The 8,647-nt window shown below is 47.8% G+C and overlaps 1 long non-coding RNA gene across 2 annotated transcripts; it reads left to right on the top strand.

Moving 5' to 3' along the window:
• Positions 1-733: 733 nt before the first annotated feature.
• On the top strand, positions 734-6,505 carry LOC142924660 (uncharacterized). 2 transcript variants are annotated; one of them, XR_012941771.1, is made up of 5 exons: positions 734-982; positions 3,272-3,435; positions 4,504-4,744; positions 5,347-5,482; positions 5,877-6,505. It is a non-coding gene; the product is annotated as an uncharacterized LOC142924660 (long non-coding RNA). The 2 variants fall into 2 exon arrangements; XR_012941772.1 differs by having other exon boundaries at positions 737-982; positions 3,355-3,435.
• Positions 6,506-8,647: the final 2,142 nt, after the last annotated feature.

Below are 8,647 nucleotides of genomic sequence, written 5' to 3'. Positions count from 1 at the left end.
TCTAATCTCAGATCTTGTGAGTTAGAACTCGGGGGCTCCTCATGCACAGCCAGCCAAGGATAACTCCCCGCTATAGTGACGTCACAGGAAAAGGACGTGACGTCACCTAAATATGGGCGTGGTCAAAAGCGGCCCCATCCCCCGCTCTTCCCGACCTTGCTTCCCCCCTTGCCGAGGTTACCCACATGAACAATAATAATAAATCATAGATGTACATTATGAAAGAATCAATGATTTTTCACAAAACTGCTCCTGTACGGCCTTTTGCCAATCCCCTGCTGGAGAGCCTCTTGACGATCGCACGAATCGTGTTGGTTATTTGCACATACTTCACCATGCCGGTGAGTATGGGTTGGTAAAGGAAAAGGAGGAGCATTAACGTACAAACAAAAACCTATTTTACTAGAATGCCTTCTGCTTCCCATCATGTAGCCTGTAACACCTGGTATGCGCTATCCAGACTCCAACCTCCTTAACGTTAGATGGAGACATCTGGCACATCCCCAGCAGTTTTGTCTACAGGCTCAACATATAACACAAACACACCTCCCTAACACTAACGTTAAACTTTACCTATCTCGACGAAGGTAGACATCGTGAATCTTTGATTTTTTTCGAATTCAGAGTCAGAAGTCAGGAGCTCCTCGCGTGCACAGGCAGCCCACGATAAAGTCCGACCCAGAATGATGTCACCGTGACGTCAGTTAAATATGGGCGTGGCCTGAATGTGGGTGTGGCCAACAGCGGCGGCTTCCCCGCCCCCCGCTGCCCCTCCCCGCAGGTTTCTCTCAACCCTCAGTGCGCATGCGCGGGCGGCATGTCTCGGACATCGCCTTCAGCGGCCTTTGGCGACGCGGTGGTTGTGGCGGGAAAATTAATAAAAAAAACTTCTCCGAATAACCGCGACCTTTAACTACCCTCACGGATAATCCACACGGATCTCTGGACGGCAAGGCGAAGACGATCAATGGAATAATCTCCGGTGAGAGACGGAGAGAGATGGGCAGGCGTGAGGGCGAGCCAGGTTCAACTTTGTTGAACGCTGAGCGCAGAGTGAATGGGGTTTATACTCTTTGGTTCTATTGGGTAAAGTCACGTAGGTGAAAATAAAATAACAATTTTCACCTACGTGACTTTACCCAATAGAACCAAAGAGTATGGATCCTAGCAGTCACGAAAGCTTTAAATCTAGAATTGAATGGGGTTTGCTTCACTCAGCACGCGGCTTGGACACTTCGGTGTGCAAAGTGTTGTCTGGTTGTGCCGTGTAAAGGAGGAGGACATTCAGTAAATGTCGTTGGTTTGTTAATGGGAGTGTGTGGCACGGTAATGGACTGGGTACGACTTACAACACAAGTTCTGCTCACATTGCACGCTAAGGGTTAGCACGGCGATTACTACGCGTGCATTTATTAGTTATTGTTCATGTTAAAAGTAGTATTGATTGTTAAGACAATAATGTTTAGTATTTGTAGGAGAATCATTTCAATATTGTACAGTATAGCATTGTCCTGCTGTGTGGCTCTCACGTGGCGAACATCAGTGCAGCAATATTCAGTACGTGGTTGTAATGCACTTCTATAGCCCCCTGCCACCAGTGCAGCAATATTCAGTACGTGGTTGTAATGTACTTCTATAGCCCCCTGCCACCAGTGCAGCAATATTCAGTACGTGGTTGTAATGAACTTCTATAGCCCCCTGCCATCAGTGCAGCAATATTCAGTACGTGGTTGTAATGAACTTCTATAGCCCCCTGCCACCAGTGCAGCAATATTCAGTACGTGGTTGTAATGTACTTCTATAGCCCCCTGCCATCCATGCAGCAATATTCAGTACGTGGTTGTAATGAACTAATATAGCCCCCTGCCACCAATGCAGCTATGTTCAGTACGTGGTTGTAATGTACTTCTATAGCCCCCTGCCATCAGTGCAGCAATATTCAGTACGTGGTTGTAATGTACTTCTATAGCCCCCTGCCACAAGTGCAGCAATTTTCAGTACGTGGTTGTAATGTACTTCTATAGCCCCCTGCCATCAGTGCAGCAATATTCAGTACGTGGTTGTAATGCACTTCTATAGCCCCCTGCCACCAGTTCAGCAATATTCAGTACGTGGTTGTAATGAACTTCTATAGCCCCCTGCCACCAGTGCAGCAATATTCAGTACGTGGTTGTAATGTACTTCTATAGCCCCCTGCCATCCATGCAGCAATATTCAGTACGTGGTTGTAATGAACTTCTATAGCCCCCTGCCATCAATGCAGCTATGTTCAGTACGTGGTTGTAATGCACTTCTATAGCCCCCTGCCATCAGTGCAGCAATATTCAGTACATGGTTGTAATGCACTTCTATAGCCCCCTGCCATCACCAAACTCACACTGACCAGCGTGGTGAAGTATGGTAAATAACCCCTCCCCCTGGGAGCTGCATAGCATGGGACAGCTGTCAGCCAGCAATGGATTTAAAAAGGAGCTGTACTCCGCACACATTCTTATTCAGGGTAGGGTAAGGAACTTGGAGGTTCGGTACGCATAATGTGCTCGGAAAGTATTGTATTCTGTATGTGTGTTGAACCTCTTTCGCATCGTACAAAGCCAACCGTGCTCTTCGGAGGTGCGATAATATATAAATATAAGTAGTCATACTACTGTAATACCACTTAATATTTAGCATTCATTGTATTAGTAGTACGGTAATTTTTTTATATGCAGGTGTGCATGCCAAACGTTAACCAATGTTAAATGTTAAGCCTTCTCTTTTGAATACAGTGTGATTTAAACATGGAGTTGTCTCCAGCTAATTCTTAAATGTATATCATTCATAATGTAGTAGTAGGCAGGTAGTGCATTTATGACACTTCAATTGTACATAGAGCTTGCAGGTGTGATGAAGGAAACCATGGGAAAGGCTGGAATTTTTGTTGAAAAAAGGACAACAGCCACAGTAGCTTAAGAGACCTAACGCGAAGTGGTCGACACTGGCCCATGCGATCGCGTTGCGACAGCGGACCCACTTTCCGCACACAGCAGCTCCTCATGGTGCCCCCCATACCAGGACCAGTGGTGACCTTGTAGCCACAGCCATTCCTCTCCCTGGCCCCATCCGGTCCAGGCATCCCAAATCGTACAAAATGTACTGCAACGGTGGTGAGACAAACAGCCCTTCGGGCGACAGCACGGTGACGGACACAAGCCCTCGCGGCAGCCTGGGCAGCACGCTGCTCCGGACCGGAAGCGGGGGCTAGCGCAGCCCTGTGGTGTGCGGAGAGCAGTGCTGCTCGTAGGCGAGCGGTGCGCTGGACGCCTACATCGAGGACTTTGAGCAGAGCGGAATCTGTGCGTCACCGCCACCCAGGATACGTGCAGAGCACAGCGCCGCGCAGCATGGCGGAGCGGAGACGCGTGGAGGAGAGGAGGATGCGCAGTGTGGATGAGGGTGGGTTGCGCCTCTCGCCACGCGAGGAATCACTCCGTGGTGCTTGCGCTCGAGTGGCTATCGAGTGTGCAGGCGGTGCAATGGTATTGAAGCTATAGTAATAGGTTTTTACCCTTTTATCTGGCACAAACACTGACACCTTTATACAAGGGATCATGTTTGCAATAACCACAACACAAGTAGTCAAAATGCAAACAAAAAAGACAACTGATAATATGCACTGTCCTTGAATTTGATTGGTCCACACCCGAGACGGCTTTTCTGAGATCCCAGTCTCCACTGGTGTTGGACCAGAAGACGCCAAAAGGCGTCTTCTTATTCTTAGCGTCTTCTTGTTTGCATTTTGACTACTTGCGTTGTGGTTATCGCAAACATGATCCCTTGTATAAAAGTGTCAGTTTTTGTGCCAGATAAAAGGGTAAAAACCTATTACTATATCTTGTTACTGGCAAAGGAGGTCTCATAAGGTATCGAAGCTAGTTGACTGGATGGGGGATAATTGGAGAGGAGAACCCCATTTTTTTTGCTTGTACTGGGTGCTTGTCAATTATGCTATGCTATCATGAATGTAATGTAATTCCCCTAGAAAAAAAACCCTTAATAAGGTCTAAAGATACATTTTCGTGAGAGTCCCACACTGGGATGCTTGGCAAATTCCATTAATGAGTTCATTTTATGTCAGAGAAAACTATCCACAGTAAGCACACGCATATGAGAGGATAGCATAGGTCTGAACAGATAGGTCGGTGCATGCATTTCTTTCTCCTGTCATCTTCCAGCAACTTCACTGATTATCGAGTTTGTAAAGTTTGTGAAATCTAAGTGATCCTCCAACCTTTGTGTCAAAATTTGCAGATCCTAGACTGGACACATCTGAAGTTTAAACAATAACAGCTCATGCACTGATTTATCCCATATTCTCACAAACTCCACAAACGGATAACATCATTAGTTACTGATGGTGCAAAGTAAGGCAACATTGCAGGATTGCCGTTCAGGGGTCAAGGAATCTAGGGGAGAGCAAATTCATTGTGTACCAGTAAAATGTCTGTGGGTCTTACATTGCAGGTGGCATGCTGCCTGTGGAGGACCTCATCTCGGGCACGTGCAGCCTCACTGCTGCGCTGCAGCGGTCGTGGCTCATAGCCCGACGGTCAGTCTAACCACGGACCAGCTCCTAGCGGCGCCAGTTGACGGTTCCTCCAAGTCCTTGCTCCGCTCGCCTGGCGCCCACCGAGACCTCGCAGTGTCGCACAGAGGCAAGCGGTCATCTCTCGGGGTCACCGCGCACAGCCTCGGCGCATCATTGGTGAGGGGCAATAAGCCAACTAAACGGTTGAGCTCAACAGCGAGAAGCAACAAGGCCGTGATGCCATTAAATTTGTCGGCAAAGCCCGAAAATTATTTCTTTTCTAACCAGACGAATGTTTTGTTGTACTTACGGAGCAGTGAAGCAACTAGGCGTGAGCACTTGCCGAACGGCGGCTGTGCGACAAGTACCTATCTCAGGTGGTTGACAAGCCAAAAGGATAAGCTGGATGTGTCGGGGATCACGAGCATTCCTGAGCTCAGGTACCCGGCCTGGCTGCGTGACTGCGATGTGGACTCCCAGACCAGCAGCCACGAGACGGATACCAGCACAAAGAGAGCAGGTGCCGCTCAGAGCCCGCAAAGCAGACCAAAGTACCCAGAGTGGCTCAAAGTTTTGGATATCTCCGGCCTTACGAATGTAGCCAACGAGGAGCCCGTGTCAGAGGACAATAGATCCCTAGGTGTGTGTATATATATAGTCTGTATATAGCAGATGACATTTCATATGTTTTCAGGTACATATTCAGTCTTTTCTCACAGAGACGGCTGAGCGGCCACCCATGTGGTTGTGACGTGCGATGCGTGATTCTTGATGCACAGCCTCATTGGAGGAGCTGCTGAGCAGGGCGCACATGGAGTTGGACTCCCCTGGCTTCGAGGCCCCCTCCCCGGGCAGCTTCAACACGGACGTCTTTCTAGGGGCTGATCGTCCCTGGGAAAACCCCTCCACGCCATTGTGAATTTATCTTTATATCCACACTCACGCACAGCATAGAGGCTGCACCGCCTCTAAGTATGATGTCAGATTTTGAATGTTATAAGCTAAGCAGGTAAGCCTGGTTATTACTTGGATGGGAGACTGTTTTGAAATAGCATATATTATAGATTTTGGCTGCTAGGTAACCAGGAGTTAGTAATACGGCAATGGAATCTTGAATCTATATCCGGAGTTTTGCATTTTACTCCCTCTGTTTTCACCGGGTTCTCCGTTTTCCTCTCACATACCACTCGCTGATGAAATTTGCAAAATATCACTGCCAAACCCTCCTGAGACTTGGTGAGATTTTTCTGGCTTCCACCTTGATAATAAGTCAACCAAGTAATTTTCTCTCAATCGTGTCTCTTCTCAGGGCCGTGTACCACCTGTCGCGTCTGAAAGAGCTGGTTGACACCATCAAGGAGAACAAGGATGGCTGACTACCCGTGATGTAGAAAGCCCGAAAGCATTTTATGGCGGTGGTCGAGGTTTCTACTCAGAAGGATACGTTCGCTTGGTCCTGCTAATTCATGGTTGTTAAACATCAATGGTACTTCAGGTGCTGTGGTGTGAATCGCAATTACTTGTGAACTTGTGGGGCCCATGGGGCACAGTAATTGCCCTGTTAATGGAAGTGCCACAACAAAGTATTGGAAAAATGTGATAAAGTTCGTTCAAGGTTGGAGTTATTGAATGGTTGCAGCAGTATTTTGCACAGCAAATCCATACAGACTCAAATGTCACTTGAAATAGAACGGATATGTGAACAATATTGTGAGCACAACTAAACTAATTTTGGTTTTAGCCATTTTGGAAGGAGACTACTTTATTGGGAACATACATGCTAGTATTTGTGTAGTTATAAACATTTGGGAAATCACTGTAAAAGTACATTTGCTTATTTAGATTGCACTATACCTGTATTGTAAAATTTCAGAACCTTTTATGTAATTTGTAATCAATAAACCAAAGTTGCATATTGTATGCAACCCATGACTTGGATTGTTTTTATCATGTCTTGTTTAGCATGGTTGGTTATGTACAGTGTGAAAGAAATTCAACATACATTAAATATTTTCTGATATTTGAATGTTTATATTGTACATGTATATTTATTTTACAATAAATCTGAGACAAAGGCTTATACACATGGAATTGAAAATATTCAGCTATGATTTGTATTTCTCAAGTATTTTAAGAAAAGTCAGCGAGTCTCGTGATATGTCTTCACATTTGGGAGTGATGATTGTGATGGATATACAGGCATTAACCTGCTTACATTCCTAGAGTATGTAAGGTGAATTTGGGCATTCTGGGTGATTGGGTTTTAGGCCAAACACAGGCAGATGGTGGGGGATAGATGTTTTCAAGCATCTATTAATTATTCATCGGCATGTACTATCTTACTATGATGTAAAGTTCAAAAACATGGTTCATGAAGGGAATGGAATAAAAACTCAACTGTGCACAAGTATGGAGGAATTAATACTTGGAATTCAATGCAAAGATCTGGCCATATGGCGTTTACTGGGCACCAGGGTTGCCAAACAACACGTGAAAGATGTGTATCAGGCACAGCCTCTGCATTATGAAAAAAATATCACTTCCTGAAGAAGTGCATTTTGCTTCTCCTGTCTTAGGTCACCATCAAAATAAATTAGAGCAAATGTGACTCGACTGACACAGGCAGCATTTATACTTGTGAAGTGTTCTCCTTCCGACGTGTGGTGTGTGTCGCACACACTGTCGGAGACGAGGTAGTTGCAGGAGACATCGTCTCTTTATTATCTTGTTCACACCAACTCCGGCCTCACTCTCTCGACCACGTTGCCATAGAGCCCGGCCTAGACACGACCCTGTCCGTGTTGCACCGATGGCGTCGACCGAGAAGGCCAACGACTGTCTGGCCACGCAATGATTGGGCGAATGCGGTGGCAACGACAGCGACGTCGAGACGAGTCCACTCCCAGAACCGGCAGCCCAGAGCTGTCGCTCTCCGCTGCTTATATTATATTCTATATTCTACTCGGTGCGGCTTGGCTCTGCCCTATCCACGCCTCCCTTCTCGAACCGACCAGAGGGTTCCAGAGGCTTCCCTATGAGGTCTTCCATGACCCTTGCCCCAATTCCTCTGCCCGGCCGGCATACCCGTATATATGCTCAATGGCGTGTGTGCAAACTTTCCACTGCAGTTGCCGCTGCTGGACAGCAGTCAGCGCTGTGTCACTACACTTGTATGAACACAAGAATTACATAATCATGTCTACACTTATATGTAATGGGCTGAGATAGGCGCACACAACTTCTTGGGAGGCAACACTATTTATTAACACCAACACATTACACTTAACATAAATTTCGATTTAAAGCTTTCGTGACTGCGGGCTAACACCAATCCCGAATATCCGCCCCCACAGCCCTTTAAATAACCTCCCATACAGCCCCCCAATCGGCTACGCGTGTACGAGTGACGTCCCTGCCCTCTGACCCCCGACCCCCCCGTCCTGCGCGTGCGATTGGTGTGTCGCTCTAAAACCGACTCCAAATCCCCGCCCCGCAGCCCTTTAAACAATCTCCATTGCCCGGCATCGGCGGCAACGCGTGTGCGAAGGACGTCATTGCCCTCTGACCCCTGACCCCCCGTTTAGTTCGTGTGAGTGGTGCGCGGGGTTGTGTGAGCGGAGACGTCGCGTTTGAGTGGCTGAGAAGCGACGGATTGATTCCAGGCAGCCACGTGCCAGCCCCGAGCTATGCCCCACAAACAGGACCCGCGGACCCGAGGGGCTGCGCCGTGAGGAGAGTAGCCGGAGAGCGGCAGCCCTCTCACCGCGAGCGAGGAGTCGAGTAGCGGCTGCTCTCACTCGAGCGAGGAGTCCGGAGCCCGCAGCCCTCTCGAGATCAGCCCTCCCCCAGGGGGGGAGCCGGGGGCCCGCATCCCCCACAACTGACAACCTGTGTACCAACTGGCCGAGCGAGAGTTTGTGTGTATTTGAGCGCAATCGTGCCAGTGTTTAGCTGTACCAGGGAGTTTGATGCAGCAGATTGTTTCGGTGTAGCAGGGTGTCCGGATTGTGCCGGCACACTATCCTTCTATCTGTAATGTCGTAGGGTGAGCTCCATTAAAAGTTTACTCGGACCCCAACC

Source organism: Petromyzon marinus, chromosome 15 (genome assembly GCF_048934315.1).
Source record: "Petromyzon marinus isolate PM22_M1 ecotype Great Lakes invasive population chromosome 15, UKy_Petmar_22M1.pri1.0, whole genome shotgun sequence".
NCBI lineage: Eukaryota > Metazoa > Chordata > Hyperoartia > Petromyzontiformes > Petromyzontidae > Petromyzon > Petromyzon marinus.
The sequence above is the reverse complement of the archived record's forward strand: the minus strand, read 5'-3'. Positions and strand labels throughout refer to the sequence as shown.